The 17,670-nt window shown below is 48.6% G+C and overlaps 5 non-coding genes and 2 pseudogenes across 5 annotated transcripts; all 7 read left to right on the plus strand.

Moving 5' to 3' along the window:
- Nucleotides 1-5,071: 5,071 nt before the first annotated feature.
- On the plus strand, nt 5,072-5,143 carry TRNAT-CGU (transfer RNA threonine (anticodon CGU)). The gene has a single exon. It is a non-coding gene; the product is annotated as a tRNA-Thr (tRNA).
- Nucleotides 5,144-5,217: 74 nt separating this feature from the next.
- On the plus strand, nt 5,218-5,289 carry TRNAT-UGU (transfer RNA threonine (anticodon UGU)). The gene has a single exon. It is a non-coding gene; the product is annotated as a tRNA-Thr (tRNA).
- A 3,987-nt stretch (nt 5,290-9,276) lies between these two features.
- Nucleotides 9,277-15,166, plus strand: LOC146196286 (uncharacterized; annotated as a pseudogene).
- On the plus strand, nt 9,726-11,514 carry LOC146196287 (uncharacterized; annotated as a pseudogene).
- A 236-nt stretch (nt 15,167-15,402) lies between the features above and the next one.
- On the plus strand, nt 15,403-15,474 carry TRNAT-UGU (transfer RNA threonine (anticodon UGU)). Its single transcript has one exon. It is a non-coding gene; the product is annotated as a tRNA-Thr (tRNA).
- A 74-nt stretch (nt 15,475-15,548) lies between these two features.
- On the plus strand, nt 15,549-15,620 carry TRNAT-UGU (transfer RNA threonine (anticodon UGU)). The gene has a single exon. It is a non-coding gene; the product is annotated as a tRNA-Thr (tRNA).
- A 76-nt stretch (nt 15,621-15,696) lies between these two features.
- Nucleotides 15,697-15,768, plus strand: TRNAT-CGU (transfer RNA threonine (anticodon CGU)). Its single transcript has one exon. It is a non-coding gene; the product is annotated as a tRNA-Thr (tRNA).
- Nucleotides 15,769-17,670: the final 1,902 nt, after the last annotated feature.

Below are 17,670 nucleotides of genomic sequence, written 5' to 3' on the forward strand. Positions count from 1 at the left end.
GCGAAGTAAAACCGTCGTTCACAAGCCGCTATAGCTCAGTGGCATTCTACTTCCGGCCACCGGCGTGTACGGACGCAGCATGATGAGCTCCGGCGGAGCGGCGATTGCGGCCCAGGCTGGCCGCGGTAACAGGCTTGAGGAAAACGACGACAAGGAATATCAGATTATTTTGCCGCATCTGCCCACCGGACGTGTTGTTTTCAACACAGTTTTTTTGCACGGTGACGTACGAGTGCGACCCTTCAGGGTTGAAGATTTCCGGGACGCCCTGGCCAAGATTGATACGCTCCCAGACGTGGTGGCCTTGGGGGCTTACCAAATAAACCATGTCTGGGCGGTGACTTTGAACAGCACGGAAGCAACCAAGCGGCGGCTAGCATTCAAGGAGCTTCAAGTGAAAGGTCGACGGTGTATCGTCATTGACCCCGAGGACCAACAGGTGAAGCTACGGCTCCACTGGATGTTGCACGGCGTGGCGGATGAGGATATCCGAACAGCTTTTGCGGCGTTCGGTGAGGTGACGGAAGTGACCCGTGAGCGGTGGCGAGTCCAGGGAGTGCACGAAAAGGGCTCAACAACGAGAACCGTGCTTCTGAAGTTGAAGCCTGGGATGAAGATAGAAGATCTGCCTCACCAGATAAGAGTAGCAGGGGAGTTGGCCCTTGTTGTGGTGCCTGGGCGGCCCATGCAGTGCCTGCGCTGCCGCGGGACCGGTCATGTGCGCCGGGAATGTAAGATTCCGCGGTGTGCGACGTGTAAGCGGTTTGGCCACTCGGAGGAAGACTGCGTACGAACGTATGCAGTGGCTACTGCACCAACAGCGAGGGCGGACATGACGGAACACCGAATGGACGTCGCAGAGACGGAGGAGGCCGCAAAAGGGGTCGGAGAGGATGAGAGGATGGCAGCAACGACAGGCATGTTAGTGCCCCCGGGGGGTGGCGACGAGATGCTCGGTGGACCAGACAGGGAAGTGGCACTGCCAAGCAACGGACCTTCGGAGAAAGAAACGGTGAGCGATGCCGAGAGCTCAAAAATTGAACTTCCGGAGTCTGCGGGCAGACGGGGGACCCTCGAAGGGAGCAGCGGCCGAGCGACCAACGTCCAGGGCCCTGCGAAGCGTGCCCACGACGGGAGCGCCAGTGAGACGAATGAGGCAGAGGCAGCTAGCAACGACGAGCCGCCGATAAAAACGCCAATAGGGAGGAGGGCGACCTTCCAACCAAGACCGAATGTCTCGACGGACAGGAGAGCTGCCGAAAAGCCGCCCCCGTCACAAGGTCTGCCAGTCCAACCTCATGGCTCTGGCGTCAACGAAAGCGTCTAGCGCCATGCTAGACGTGAAGGGTAAGCACCAAGCTCTTGGCCTCTTTTCACTCTAAGAAAATGGCTTATGTACAGTCACTAAAGGTTGCGACCCTTAACTTGAGAGGTCTAGCAGCAAAAAGGAAGCAGAGCCAGGTCCTGCGCCTTTTAAATGAAAATGACATCGATATACTTGGAGTTCAAGAGACAAAAGTCGAGGGTGAACAAGAGACCGAGAGCATGGTGCAACGTTTCACGTCGCGGTTTTACGCAGTTGTCAGCCATGCAGTCGGTACTTCTGCTGGATGCGTCCTGTTTGTGAAGAAGTTGCCGGGTCTTGTAGTGCAGTCGCATGCTTCTTTTCCGTCGGGTCGGGGTGTGGTCCTCGATTTTAGTTTTTGCTCGGCTGAGTGGCGTGCTGTTTGTATATATGCACCTACGGTAGTTGATGAGAGGGCTGCTTTGTTCGATTTTGTTGAAGGGTATTTAAACACGGATAAGCAACTTGTCTTTCTGGGGGATTTCAATTGTGTACTGAGCTCCGGTGACAAAACTAGCCTTCGTACATTTAGGGATCGTAGCACAGAGGTGCTTTCGCGCTTGATTGACGAGTTTGCACTGGAAGACGTTGCAGAGTGTCTCACGAGCGAGCGACGGGTTCAGTATACGCATTTTCAGGGTGCTAGCCACGCCCGCCTTGACAGAATTTATGTGGCCGCAGAACTGGCTCCAAAATGCCAGGATTATTATGTTTTGGCGGTAACGTACTCAGATCACTGCATGGTTCAGTGTACAATTGGACCAAGAAAGGGAGGTAGCGGTTTTAATTGGGAATTGTGGAAGTTAAATAATAAACTGCTGAATGACGAGCAATTCACCAGACTAGTAGAAGAAGAAATTGGTAATATTTGTCAGGAGGACACCCACGAACTGGGTCAAGAATGGGAACTGTGTAAGCAACAAATTAAAATCAAAGCTATAGAAAAGGCCAGCTGCATACGGTTTCAAGAAAAACAAAATGAAATGCATTTAAGATCTTTGCTAGATAAATTGTTAGCCCTGGAGTGTAACACGCCAGGGTTATACATGGACGACGTTAGAAAAATAAAACAAAGACTTCAACTGAATGACGAAGACCGTTATCGCGGAGCACTGGCGCGTGCGAGAGCGGAAAAATTGGCCATGGATGAGACGCCGACAAAAAGATCGTTGGGAATAGAAAAAGCAAATGCAAGGCGAAATCACGTGGCAGAGGTAGATTGGGCAGGACGCACAGAAACCGATAACGAAGGAATCGCGAAAGCTCTCCGGGAGTATTATGAAGAGCTTTTTTCGTCCCGAGAGGTTAATTTGGACCGTTTTAAAGAATCCTTTCTTGACGCGATGCCAAAAATTGATGACGAACAAAAAGAAAGACTGGAGCGGCCAATAAGCGAAAAAGAAGTGCAGCAGGCAATAGAAAATTTAAACCCTGGGAAATCACCCGGGCCTGATGGCCTGAGTGCGGCTTTTTATAAAGCGTTCAAGCAACAGCTATCTCCTTTGTTGTGTGCCTTATTTAATGAAGCGTATGAACTGAAGGCACTGCCTGCGTCTTTCGGATCGTCGCACACAGTACTTATTCCGAAAACTGACCAACCAGATAAGCTTAGGCAGTTGTCGTCTTACAGGCCCATTGCTCTGACAAACGTTGATTACAAGATTTATATGAAGGTGCTTGCTGGCAGACTACAAACGGTTATATGCGAACTAGTGGGCCCTCACCAAACGTGCGGTATCAAAGGGCGATCCATCTTTCAGAACATTCACAAAGCGAGAAGTGTGCTCGAATGCTGCGATGCAACTCATGCGTGTGTTGCTTTACTGCAGTTGGACTTGGAGAAAGCTTTTGATTGTGTGGCGCATGCTATTCTGTTCAGTATATTAGACCATGTTAATGTCGGCTCTGTTATTCGAGAGGGAGTGGCCTTGGCGTACCGTAACTGCACTACGAGATTAATTGTCAATAAGTCACTGGGGGCCCCCATCAACGTACGACGTTCGGTGCGCCAAGGTTGCCCCCTCAGCCCTCTTTTGTTCGGCATTTATATTGAAACATTGTGTTTAAGCATCCTACAAAACAATGACATTGATGGTTTTCGACTGCAGGAGTCAGAAGTCAAATTGCTGGCTTACGCAGACGACGTTGCGGTTTTTTGTGTGAATAAGGAGAGTATAAAGAGGACAGTGGAGGTGGTAAAACATTTTAGCAAAGTCACAGGGAGTAAAGTTAACTACGGTAAGTGCCTGGGATTTTGGCACGGAGACTGGCAGCTGACCCCCGACACTTTCGCTAATGTGTCGTGGGTTACAACGCCTGCAAAGTACTTGGGTGTGCCCTTGGAATTTTACAAGGAAAGCGAGCCTTACTGGCTAGAGCAGGTCAGAGAAACCCGTGAAAAAGCGGAGAAATGGAAAAGCGCTCAATTATCAATATTTGCAAGAGCCGAAGTTTGCAACCTGTTTTTAATTAGTAAGTTATGGTATGTAATGCAAGTGTTGCATTGCTCCCGTGTAAATGTGCAAAAATTGCATCGAGTTTTTGCGGTGTTTGTTTGGGCCTCGAGTTGGGAGAGGTGCAGTCGGACAAATTTGTTCCGGCAGGTGAAGCATGGAGGGCTTGGTCTGGGTCATTTGTTTGTGCGACAGATTGTCAACCGGTTTATGTTTTTTAGGGATGCCAGTGATCCATTCCTGCGCACAGTGTGTCAACAAAAACTTGGTCGAGCGTTGCCTGATTTCGTAGTTTATACGCAATGTATGCCGGGATCTCTTTTTGGATTCTTTAGGGAAATTGTTTTGAGCGTGAAATTCTTAAGCGCACGTTTTTCGAAAGAGTATTTAAGTAATGTTAACAGGAGAACATTATACAAGGATGTTTGTGAAGTGGTGTTCCCGGTGCCCTTGTACCGAGCTTTATACTATGGAGGCACAGGAAGTAATGTATTAAAACGCGTAAAGAAAATGCAAGTTGCTACGGGAGCTAAAACATTTTTCTTTATGCTACATACCGGTACTTTGAGTGTAAAATCATTTATGGAGGAAAAGGGTATTTTCCTACCGTGGGGGGCCCAATGTCTCATCTGCAAACAGCCAGAGACAATAGATCACGTGTTTTTGCATTGCTGGGAGGGGGTATATTTGTGGGATGTTCTGCAAAGGACAATTAAAAAACAGTTGCCACTTGATTCCCATGGCATTAGGTATTTGCCATTGGATAACCACGATGATATGCCGTTAGACCAGGTTATGTTAATGTGCCTCCACAGTATATGGCGCGCACGAATGGCTGGTTATCACTGCGATCCAGATGCACGGCCAGCCCGCATGTATTTCCGTGAAAGTGTGCAGCGATGGCTCGACGTGCTTAAATTGCAACCATGTGCTCCTGAGTGGCTGTCAAAGCTGGAACCTTTGACGGTGCTCAAGGAATTTTAAAATGACAATGCCTGCCCCTCAGTGGGGGATAGGCAACGCGAACTAGCTTTGTGTACATATATTATTCCTTTGTTCCTGTTGTTTTGTTTTCCAGTGCGTTGTGTTTGTGTCAAAGTCAGGCAATAAAGAAAAAAAAAATAGCTCAGTGGTAGTGCGCTGGTCTTGTAAACCAGCGGTCGTGAGTTCGATCCTCACTGGCGGCTGTGATCCTCGCTGTCGGACTGCTTTCCTTTTTTGCTCGAGAAAAATAACACGATTCGGTCAAGCGAAGTAAAACCGTCGTTCACAAGCCGCTATAGCTCAGTGGTAGAGCGCTGATCTCGTAAACCAGCAGTCGTGAGTTCGATCCTCACTGGCGGCTATTCCACTGCCTTCCTTTTTTGCTCGAGAAAAATAACACGATTTGGTCAAGCGAAGTAAAACCGTCGTTCACAAGCCGCTATAGCTCAGTGGTAGAGCGCTGGTCTTGTAAACCAGCGGTCGTGAGTTCGATCTTCACTGGCGGCTATTGCACTGCCTTCCTTTTTTGCTCGAGAAAAATAACACGACTCGGTCAAGCGAAGTAAAACCGCCGTTCACAAGCCGCTATAGCTCAGTAATTCTGCTTCCGGCCACGCCAGTGAACGGACGCAGGATGCAGGGCTCCTCAGGAGCGGCTTCAGCGGCCATGGCAGGCCGCGGTAACAGGACTGCTGAACAGGACAATACTTACCAGGTTGTTTTGCCTGCACTGCCAACCGGTCAGTTTGTTTTGAATACTGTTTTTTTACATGCCAATATCAGGGCCCGCCCGTACCGGGTGGAAGATTTCCGGTATGCGTTAGCGCAACACGCGCTAATCCCCGACGTTATCGCAATGGGGGCGTATCGGAAGAGCCACGTCTGGGCCGTAACTCTCAAAATACTGAAGCGGTGAACAAGATTGTAAGTGTAGGTGGGTTGTGTGTAAAAAACGGTCGCTGCTTGGTAATTGACCCGGCGAACCAGGACGTGCGACTCAAACTTCACTGACTACTACACAACGTGCCAGACGGGGATGTTGGTGCTGCATTTGCGCCGTACGGAAAGGTGTCGGAGGTCTCCTGGGAACGCTGGCGTGTTAAAGGTATGCTAGAAAAGGGCTCCACAACTAGACTCGTCACGCTGAAGCTGAAAGCTGGCTTGAAGCTCGACGACCTGCCGCATCAGTTGAATGTTAGCGGCGAGCTGGCGCTAGTGATTGTGCCAGGCAGACCCCCGTTGTGCCTACGCTGCCGGAGTGCGGGTCACATCCGCAAAGAGTGCCGGGTTCCTCGCTGCGGAACCTGTCGACGGTTCGGGCATGAAGACAGCCAGTGTGCTCGTACCTACGCTAGCATTGCCGGACCTGGGACCAACGAAGACTCGTCCGAGTTACTTATGGACGAGGTGGATGCGGAGGAGGCTGCTGACATTAGAGGTCAGTCAACGAAACAGGACACGCCTTCCATGACGGTTTTTAAGAAGAATAAGGTGACGGTCTCAAATGATAAGAATGAAACTCTACATGTCTTGAACGTTCCGTCCCAGGACCATGAAAGCGCGTCAAAGGAAGCGTCAGAAGACGTAATCAAATTTTCTGATGCTGAGGACCATCTCAGTACTGAGCCTTCCTGTACTGATACCATGGAGGTTGGGCCGGAGACAGCAGCCTTAATTGCCGCGAAACGTCCGCATGAGGAAAGCGTCGAGGCGACTCAGCTGCCAGGCGGTGTTTGTGGTGAGCGGCCGCCGAAACCTGCGGGCATCCGAAGAGCAACTTTGCGACCAAAGCCGAACTTCTCGGCCGACACGCGGCAGGCGGGGAAACCGCCTCCGTAGTTTTGTGGTGCCCTGAACGATTTGTGGGTCGGCTGCCTACCGACCAGCGTCAGGAACATTCTGCAACCAAGAGTGGCGTGTGTGAAAAAAAAAAATGAAAGACGGTGCATGGACTTCGTTTGAATACAGCCCGATGTTTTGCTGGGAGGACATTACATGCACACATACGCCGCTGTTCTTCAGAAGCGGAGGCCACGCAACCATGAAGGTAGGCACCATGCGGGTACGGGCGTCTCTTTCTAATACATGACTCTCAAGCTTAATTCGCCGTTACACGTAGCTACTTTGAATGTCAGAGGGCTGGGAGCGAGAAGGCGACAATGCCAGCTCAGTCGCCTCCTTTTGGATAATGATATAGATATAGCAGCTGTACAAGAGTCAAAGATTGAGAGCCAAGAAAGCATTGACCGTATGGTGGCTTCTTTTCAAGCAAAATTTTATGTGTGTGTATCCCATTCTGTTGGTGTATCGGGTGGATGCCTTTTATTTATACGTAACACGCTGGGAGTAAGCGTAGAGTCCGTTTTTGCCTGTCCAAGTGGTCGACTTTTGGTTACTGATTTTACCTGCTGTAATTTATGCTGGCGTGTTGTGTGTGTATGCTCCCAATTCAAAATGCGAACGTGAATCTTTTTTTGAGTCTATTGAATTGTGGTTGAAGACCGACAAAATCTTGCTTGTACTTGGTGACTACAACTGTGTGTGCGCAGCTGTGGACCGAGCGGCGAAGTGTGAACCTCGAACAGACAGAAGCTTTGAGCTGTTGAATGCACTTGTGCATGAGTATGGCCTTGAGGATGTTGGTAGTGTGTTCTCCACTGGAAGCCAGCCAGAGTTCACGCTCTTTCAGCGAGATAGCCATGCAAGATTGGACATGCTGTATGCCTCGATTGATCTTGTTTCCCTATGTACTGCATATGAGGACAAGCCAGTGTCTTTCAGTGATCATTGTCTCGTGAGTGCAGTGTTTGTTAGGAAAGGAAAGATATCGCGCTTTAACTGGCACCTATGGAAACTGAATGCCAAGCTTCTCGCCGATGAAGAGTTCCTTACGGAAGTTAAGACCGAGTTTGAAAATCGTCTTGCTATGCGACCAGTAAGTTTTGCAGCGGAATGGGACAGCTTCAAAGAGTGGGTCAAATTGAAATCCATAGAAAAGAGCAGTAAGGTGCGGCATAAAGAGAAAGAAAAAGAACTGAATGAACAACTCCAGTTTTTTTAGCATGGAAAGTTCTGTGCCAGGGCATTTCGCCAGTAAAATACGAGAGATTAAAGGTGAGCTGGAAACAATCGACAGCGAAAGATACACAGCGGCTAATCATACGTGCAAGGGCTGAAAAACTTTGGGCAGGAGAAGTGGCAACAAAACGAGCGCTAGCAGACGAGAAAAGATACGCCTGCCAGAAAGAAATAAGGAGTATAAGGTATGCCGGCCATATCACTGAAAATGCTAGATATTCAGCGTGCGGTAGCAGAGCACTTTGAAGAACTGCTTAGAGGTAAGCTTCAGACTGCAGGCGGCTTTCAAACAGATTTTCTAAGACTGATGCCTGCACTGGATGACGAAAGTAAATCGCGCCTAGAAACACCGATAACGTTGCAGGAGATAGAATCTGCAATAGGTGACCAGACACCTGGGAAGGCCCCTGGGCCGGATGGGCTAAGCGCTGCCTTCTTTAAAACTTTTCAGCAGTATTCGGCTGTTTATGCTCTGTGTAATCACTGAAGCTTATGAACGACTGTTGGTGGGGTCATATCGACCGATAAGCCTCACCAATGTTGACTACAAGGTGTACATGAAGGTTTTAGCAAAACGACTGCAAAGCGTAATAAAGAAATTTGTTGGGTCTCATCAAACGTGTGGCATCAAGGGTCGATCCATTGCCACGAATATACATGTCGCAAGAACCGTACTAGAATGTGTTCATGCACTCGGGGGTCAGATAGCCATGATGCCGTTAGATTTGGCGAAAGCCTTTGACCGTGTTTCTCACGAAATTCTTTTTTCCATTTTGGAGCATTCTAACCTAGATGAAGTCATAGTGGAGGGTGTTAAAATGGCTTATGCGAACTGCACGACCCGTATTATAGTGAATGGTGAACTGACTGACAGCATCGCAGTACGTTCATCGGTAAGGCAGGGCTGGCCGCTCTCACCCCTGCTTTTTGCACTGTGTTTAGAGCCACTTTGCTTGGCTATCATTGATAGCGATCGCATTTTATGATTCAAGCTGCAATCAGCACATGTGAAAATGCTAGCATACGCTGATGACACAGCAGTGCTTTGTGCAACCAGAAAGAGCATCTGTGAAGTCACAAGTGTCGTCCAAACATTTTGTGATCAAACCGAATGTAAGATCAATTGGGAGAAAAGCTCTGGGTTTTGGCACGGTGATTGGGATGTGGCACCTGATTTCTTCTGTAAGCTGCGATGGTCTGCTCTCCCAACGCGATATATAGGCGTGCCTTTAGAATGTTATCAAGATCCCAACGTGCACTGGATGGGAGAAACATCCAGAGCAAAAGAAAAAGTGGATGCGTGGCAAGGAAGGCAACTGAATATTTTCGCGCGCTTCTATTTGCAATGTTTTTCTTATTTCGAGGCTGTGGTACCTTATAAATATGTTGTGTATCTCACGAACCTCAATTCAGAAAATGCACCGCGTTTTTGCTGTTTTTATTTGGGCATCCACATGAGAAAAAGCCGCTCGGACGAATTTGTTTATTTCTGTTAAAAGGGGCGGGCTTGGCCTTGCACATCTGTTCTTGCGTCAGGTGGTTTCGCAATTTATATTCCTCCGTGATCAAAAAGATACCTTTCTAAGAACTGTGATGCAAGTGCGATTGCAGAGGCTGCTCCTTGAATGGATTGTGTCATGTGAAAACATTCCTGGTACTGTGACTGGCTACCTGCGCGAGGTTGTTTTTTCGTGCAAGTTACTGGAAGTGCGGTTTTCTTTTGATTACCTTTACAATGTTCCCAGAAAAAGACTGTGTAAAGATCTCATTGACGTGATGCTGCCGGTGCCTTTTTATCGGACATTACACTATCGAGGCCCAGGGCAGGACGTTTTGAAAAGAGTTAAGAAGATGCCCGTGAGGCCATCTTCTAAAACGTTCCTTTTCAAACTTCACTCTAATACGCTCCCTGTTAAAACCTGGCTGAGTGATAAAGGTATCTTCGTCCCATAGACAACAAATTGCCTGTTGTGCAAAAAACCGAAAACAATTGAACACGTTCTCTTCCAGTGTTGGGATGCTGTCTTTCAATGGGACGTCCTCCAAAGGAATTTTAAAAAGGAACTTCCATTAACTCCTTACGGTATAAGATTCCTACCAGTGCAGAACGATGATGCACCTTATGGTTTAATTATGCTCCTTGGCCTCCATATAGTTTGTGGAAAACACGAATGCAGGTGCGTCATGCAGATATAGATACACGATCTGCGCTTGAAAACTTTATTGAAGTGCTGTGTATATACGCGAAACTTTCAGGAAGCAGCAGGATCCGCCACAATGGCATTGTCTCTTTGATGAGTTAGTGCACTTGAAAAGATTTTAGCCACGTACGCGTTAGCTCAAGTGTAGTTGGCGTGTTTTATTATGTGTATTTTTGTTTTGTGTTTCTCGGCAATAAAGAAAAAAAAAAAGCCGCTATAGCTCAGTGGTGATTCCACTTCCGGCCGTCACAGCGTATGGACGTGTAATGACGGGCTCCGCAGGAGCGGCTTCAGCGGCCATGTCTGGCCGCGGTAACAGGGCTTTGGAACAGGATAATGACTACCAGGTTGTTCTGCCAAGTCTTCCAACAGGGCGTTTTTTGTTAAACACATTTTTTTTGCACGCGGATATCAGGGCCCGCCCGTACCGGGTGGAAGATTTCCGAGACTCGTTGGCTCAGCATTCGCTGCTCTCTGACGTTATCGCCATGGGGGCGTATCGCATGAGCCACGTCTGGGCCATCACCCTGAAAGACGCGGATGCTGTGAAGAAGATTGCAGGAGTTGGTGAGTTGTGTGTGAAGCAACGTCACTGCCTCGTTATTGATCCGGCTAACCAGGATGTGTGGCTGAAGCTCCACTGGTTGCTTCACAACGTTCCGGATGAAGATGTGCGTGTGGCCTTCGCGCCGTACGGAAAGGTTTCCGAAGTGGCCAGGGAGCGCTGGCGCGTGCATGGCATATCGGATAAGGGTTCAACTACTAGGATTGTCACCTTGAAGATGAAAGTTGGGGTCAAACTGGACGACTTGCCGCACCAGCTGAACGTCGGCGGTGAGTTGGCGCTCGTCGTAGTACCTGGAAGGCCTCCGTTATGTCTCCGGTGTCGAAGTACCGGCCACATTCGCCGAGAGTGTAAGGTTCCGTGTTGTGGTGCATGCCGTTGTTTTGGCCACGAAGAAGGGCAGTGTTCTCGTAGCTACGCGAGCATCGCTGGTCCTGGGAACAGTGAAGATTCTTCCGAGCATCTGAAGGATGAGGCGGACGCGGAAGAGGCAGCCAAAACAACCGGGCAACCGGCAAGGAATGATGGGCCGGTGTTGACCCCTTTGACAAAGAGGAGGACATCCACGGCCGTTGCGACAGCGGATTCTGCACCAGTGGAGAATGGTTCCCAACTGGACGCAAGTAGCGTGGCGGACGCCAGTGAACCTGTGCTCGAAAGCCAAGGCAGCGCGGAGCCTCCCAACGCCGACGTTATGGACTTCAGCGCAGGAGTAAGCGGCCTACCCGTTGGGAAGCGGCCCCATGATGAGAGCGCCGGTGAGGATCTGCAGTCTGGTGGTGGCAGTGACGAGCCGCCATCGAAAGCACCGGGGTTCGACGTTCGACGTTGAAGCCTCGACCGAACGTTTCGTCCGAGACGCGGCAGGCGGGGAAACCGCCTCCGTAGTTTGGACGGGACCTAATGCATGTGAGTGCAGGTGGCGCGTCAGCCGTCATAGCCTGTTTTCGGTTGTGGCTCTTTGATTGTTTATGGAAGGTGGCAAGTGTGGTGGTCAGGCACGCCTCAGTACACATTCAGACATCCCGTTGGGAGGCCTGATACGAGCGCGTACGCTACGGAACCTCGGACAAGCAGAGCCACATTGACGATTGAGGTAGGCATCACACGGATCGGGCGCCTTTTTCTCTAGACGCATGGCAATTAATCTAGATGTCCCATTACGTGTAGCAACCTTGAATGTTAGAGGGCTTGGAGCCCGAAGGCGGCAATGCCAGTTGAATCGCCTGCTGCTAGATAATGAAATAGACTTACTAGCCGTTCACGAGTCGAAGATAGAATCTCAGGACCATGCGGACCGCATGGTGTCTGTTTTTCATGCAAACTTTGATGTGTGTGTTGGTCACTCTGTGGGAGAATCAGGCGGATGCCTTCTTTTCATTCGCAATACTTTGGGTATAAGCGTACACTACGTATTTGCATGCGAAAGTGGCCGACTCTTGGTTGTTGACTTCTTGTTCTCAAATTTATTTTGGCGTGCTGTCTGTATGTACGCCCCCTATGTTGAAAGTGATCGTCAAAACCTCTTTTGTTCAGTCGAGCCGTACTTGAAATGTGACAAAATTTTGCTTGTATTGGGTGATTTAAACTGTGTGTGTGCTGCTACTGATCGAGTGAAGATTAGATCAGTGAAAGACAAGAGCGCTGAACTGTTGAATGTATTTGTGCATGACTATTGCTTGGAAGACATTGGAAATGTGTTTTCTTATGGAACCCGTCTGGAATACACGAACTTTCAACGCGATAGTCATGCGAGACTAGACAGGCTGTATGTATCTATTGATCTCGTTCCAATTTGTACAGACTATAACGTAAAACCTATTTCGTTTAGTGATCATTGCCTTGTTAGTGCGACTTTTGGAAGGAAGGTTAAGAAATCTGTTTTCAACTGGCATCTATGGAAACTGAACGAGAAAAGTTTGGAGGATGAAGAGTTTGTTAAGGCAATCACGAACGATTTGGAATGTTTGCTTAAGGGGCATGAAGAAAGCCATGAAGATAAATGGGAAAGATTTAAAGAGCAGGTGAAGATAAAAGCAATAGAAAGGAGCAGTGTTATTCGGTACAAACAGAAAGAAACAGAAAAGGAACTTCATGGACAACTTGAGTGTCTGTTGTGCATGGAAAGCTGTGCGCCGGGGAAGTTCACTAAGCAAATAAGAGATGTGAAATCTCATTTAGAAAGAATCGACGCTGAGAAGTACAGAGCCGCGGTTATTCGCGCAAGAAGCGATAAACTGTGGGCTGGCGAGGCGTCGACAAAGCGAGCGCTATCAGATGAAAAAAGGTACGCTTGCCAGAAGGAAATCAGGCAAATAAGACATGAAGGGCAGATTACGAACGATGCTAAAGATATAAAGTGTGCGATTCTGAAATATTTTGCTGAGCGTCTGAGTAATACGCGCGAACATAGTGAAGGGTTTCCAATAGAATATTTACGGCTAATGCCAACGCTCGAAGATCGTGTGAAAGAGAGTTGAAATGCCTGTTACAATGCAAGAGATAGAAAAGGCCGTAGATGACCTCCCATGTGGGAAAGCCCCTGGACCAGATGGGCTGAGCGCCTCCTTTTACAAAGCATTTAAAAACCATGTTTCCAGCCTTATGTTGCAAGTGATAAGAGAAGCCTACGAACGCAAACAAGTGCCATTATCATTTACTACGTCCCACATCGTACTTATTCCAAAAGGTGATGATCCAGAGAAACGCCTGTTGGTGAAGTCTTATAGGCCATTAAGCCTGACAAATGTTGATTACAAAATCTTTATGAAGGTTTTAGCGAAGAGATTGCTGAGTGTAATAGCTAAATTAGTCGGACCGCACCAAACGTGCGGCATAAGAGGTCGCAGCATCGCCACAAATACACATGTGGCGCGAACCGTACTGGAATGTGTAGACACGCTTGGAAGTCAGGTTGCCATAATTCAGCTGGATTTGGGATTTGGAAAAAGCGTTCGATCGAGTATCGCACGACATCCTTTTCTCCATTCTAGAGCATTGTAACCTGGGCTCGGTAATCGTGGAGGGAGTGAAAATGGCGTACGCAAACTGCTCGACGCGTATTATAGTGAATGGCGATCTCACTGACAGTCTCGAAGTGCGTTCTTCGGTGAGGCAAGGATGCCCACTCTCTCCTCTGCTTTTAGCAGCCTATCTCGAGCCATTATGCTTGGCCATTCTCAATAATGACTGCATCTCGGGTTTCAAGCTTCAGTCGGCGCAAGTGAAGCTACTTGCATACGCGGACGACATTGCAGTACTTTGTAAAAACAGAGAGAGCATTTGTGAAGTGGTTAACGTTGTTGAAAAGTTTTGTGACCAGACTGGATGTCGGGTTAACTGGGAAAAAAGCTCCGGATTTTGGCACGGCTTATGGGATGCTGAACCGGCTTCTTTCTCCCGATTGCAATGGTCTTCCTTGCCAATGTAGTATCTGGGTGTGCCCCTACAATGTTATCACGATCCTAGCTTACACTGGAAGGAAGAAACAAATAGATAGCGAAAGAAAACGGAAGCATGGCAAGGAAGGCAACTGTCAATCTTTTCACGCGCGTTCATCTGCAATGTGTTTTTGATTTCCAAGATATGGCATGTAATGAATGTTCTATGTGCGTCACGAACTGCCATTCAAAAAACTCATCGTGTGTTCGCGGTTTTTCTTTGGACTTCGACCTAGTAAAAGACAAGGCGAACGAATTTATTTCTTTCTTTAAAAAGCGGAGGAATCGGATTGATTCATTTGTTTCTGCGCCAAGTGGTATCGCGCTTTTTTTTTCTTCGCGACCAAAATGACACCTTTTTAAGAACAGCCATACAAGTGCGGCTGCAAAGGCTGTTACCCGGATTTGTTGCCTTCTCAAGTGAAAACATGCGTGGTGCTGTCACAGGATATTTGCGCGAGGTAGTTCTCTCTTACAAGTTGTTAGAAGTGCGTTTTTCCCTTGAATATTTGTACAGCGTTCGCAAGAAAAAGCTGTATAAGGACCTATTGGAAATCATGCTGCCGGCACCTTTGTATAGGTAGCCTTACCGAGGAGGCCCAGGACAGGATATTTTAAAACGAGTGAAGTGGATGCCAGTTAGACCGGCCGCCAAAATGTTCTTTTTTAAGTTGCACTCGAACACTCTACCCGTCAAAACCTGGCTTCACGAAAAAGGAATCTATGTCCCTTGGACGACAAACTGCCAGCATTGCAAGAAGCCAGAGACAATCGAACACATATTCTTAGACTGCTGAGATGTATTTCATTGGGACGTGCTACAAAGAACAATTAAAAAAGAGCTGCCACTAAACCCTTATGGCATCCGTTTTTTACCGGTGGAGAACGAAGACGTACCCTATGATTTAATAATGCTTCTAGGCCACCACAGCTTGTAGAAAACACGAACACAAGTAAGGCATGAAGATATTAACATTCGCAGTGTGCGTGAAAATTTTATTGAAAGTGCTGTTTATCTACGGGAATGTATCTGCGCGCTACCCGACCCACCACAGTGGGCAGAAGTTCTGGATGACCTGATAAAATTGAAGAAATTTTAACCTCACAGACGTCAGCTCAAGGGCAGCTAAAGTGTTTTATTAAGTGCGACCATTTCGTGTTCATGTATACTTCGGAAATAAAGAAAAAAAAAGCTACAGCTCAGTGTGTACAGCGCTGGTCTTGTAAACCAGCGGTCGTGAGTTCGAGCCTCACTGGCGGCTATTGCACTGCCTTCCTTTTTTGCTCGAGAAAAATAACACGATTCGGTCAAGCGAAGTAAAACCGTCGTTCAGAAGCCGCTATAGCTCAGTGGTAGAGCGCTGGTCTTGTAAACCAGCGGTCGTGAGTTCGATCCTCACTGGCGGCTATTGTAGTGCCTTCCTTTTTTGCTCAAGAAAAATAACACGATTCGGTCAAGCGAAGTAAAACCGTCGTTCAGAAGCCGCTATAGCTCAGTGGTAGAGCGCTGGTCTTGTAAACCAGCGGTCGTGAGTTCGATCCTCACTGGCGGCTATTGCACTGCCTTCCTTTTTTTTGCTCGAGAAAAATAACACGATTCGGTCAAGCGAAGTAAAACCGTCGTTCACAAGCCGCTATAGCTCAGTGGTAGAGCGCTGGTCTCGTAAACCAGCGGTCGTGAGTTCGATCCTCACTGGCGGCTATTGCACTGCCTTCCTTTTTTGCTCGAGAAAAATAACACGATTTGGTCAAGCGAAGTAAAACCGTCGTTCACAAGCCGCTATAGCTCAGAGGAAGAAGGAGAGAGCTCAGGAGGAAGAAGAAGGGCGTTCTGGGCGGCTGAGCCTGAAAATGTTGCTTGCTGGAAACAGCGCATCGGCCGTTGGCCGAGGTCTTTCGACTCCTCAGGGCACTACCGAAACGTACAAAGTTGTCCTTCCACGCCTGCCCACCGGTAATGTTGTCCTTAATACCGTTTTCCTGCATGCCGACCTTAAGGGTCGCCTGTACCGAGCACCTGACTTTCGAGACGCACTTGCACAGATTTTGGACCTCCGGGAAATTTTGTGCATTGGTCAATACCAAATGAGCCACGTGTGGATGGTTACCTGCGAGAGTAGTTCTTCAAAGCAGAAGCTAATTAACAAAGCAGAGTTCCCTGTGAAAGGACTTCGGTGCATGGTGTTCGACCCGGATACAAAGAATGTCAAGGTTAAGCTCCTTTGGCTTCCCCGCTATATGGAGCACCGGAGGATTGTGGAAGCTTTCGAGCCTTATGGAACGATTCAATCTGTGGAACGTGAAAAGTGGCGGTGCCCAGGGATGGAGCACATGGAAACGGCGAACCGTGAAATCTCCCTCACGCTCAAGGACGGAGTGTCAGCAAGTACAATTCCTCACGCTCTTAATGTTTATGGGGTGCAGGCATTAGTGCTTATCTCAGGGAGACCTCCACTGTGCCTTCGATGCAGCCGGGTAGGCCATGTACGGCGTCAGTGCCGAACGCCTCGATGCACCCAGTGCCGGCGCTTTGGCCATGCTGTTGAGAACTGTGTATTAAGTTATGCCGATAGACTGCGTCAAGGCCAGTGGTCACGAGAAGATGACGTGGCGTCCGAACATATCATGGATGTGTCAGAGGTTGTTGATGTAACTGGTGAGTAAGGTCGTGAACCTCAAATTGATGGGGACCAGAAGCCTTCTGCACTTCACACCAACTCAGAAGAATCTGCAGTGACTGGCCATCAAGAACCAGCGTCTCCAGAGCCAAAACCGCCGGACCCGGGCCCACCTGTGAGTGCCACTCAGAGTGCTGCCCTTGCTGCCCAAGAAGCACCTGTCATTGAAGGACGTCTGGATATGTCTCCTGTGGAATCAATGGGGAAGATACTGCCAGTGGATGCTCGCCTATCCTCCTTCGTCACTGATTCTCCTTCGTCGTTGGAGGGTAACAGTGAGCCGTCTGGGGCGCCGATCTCTGGTGCGTCCGGTTCTCTGTCGGCTGTCAGTGGGCAGCGAGCGATGTGCTCCAATCAGATTCGTGGGCCGAAGCCTTAAGTGTCTCAGAGGAGGACATGGACAACACAGTGCCTTTGAAGCGTCCCGCAGATGATGAGGTGTGTATCGATGGTGCTGGCCAGAAGGCACACTGTGTAGAGGCCACAGGAAAGGTGACTTTAAAGAGGAGGGCGATGTCTGCCCGAAAGGCCGCCAATTTGCACGCGGGCCACCCCATTCCAGGGGATGATGTTTAAAAGGACTAGTACCAAAAATGGCTAGAGTCGAAGCATATCAAGTCGCTACCCTTAACGTCAGGGGTATGCGTAATCGTCGGAGACAGCAGCAGTTAAGACATCTGTTAAAGAAATGGAGTGTGTCTGTAGCAGCAATTCAGGAAACAAAGTTGTCCTCCGATGAAGAGACGGAAGCTGCTCTTGAGCCGTTTTTGCCGTAATATAACATTATTGTTAGCCACGCTAGAGGCTTGTCCGGAGGGTGTATGCTATTCCTGGCCAAAACACTAGAGATGACAGCCATGTCTTATTGCATAGATGGCGAGGGACGACTTATATGCTGTGACCTCACAATCTCAGGTGTGCAGTGG

The sequence above is a fragment of the Amblyomma maculatum genome, chromosome 3, assembly GCF_055883805.1.
Source record: "Amblyomma maculatum isolate TAMU_Amacu chromosome 3, ASM5588380v1, whole genome shotgun sequence".
Classification (NCBI taxonomy): Eukaryota; Metazoa; Arthropoda; class Arachnida; order Ixodida; family Ixodidae; genus Amblyomma; species Amblyomma maculatum.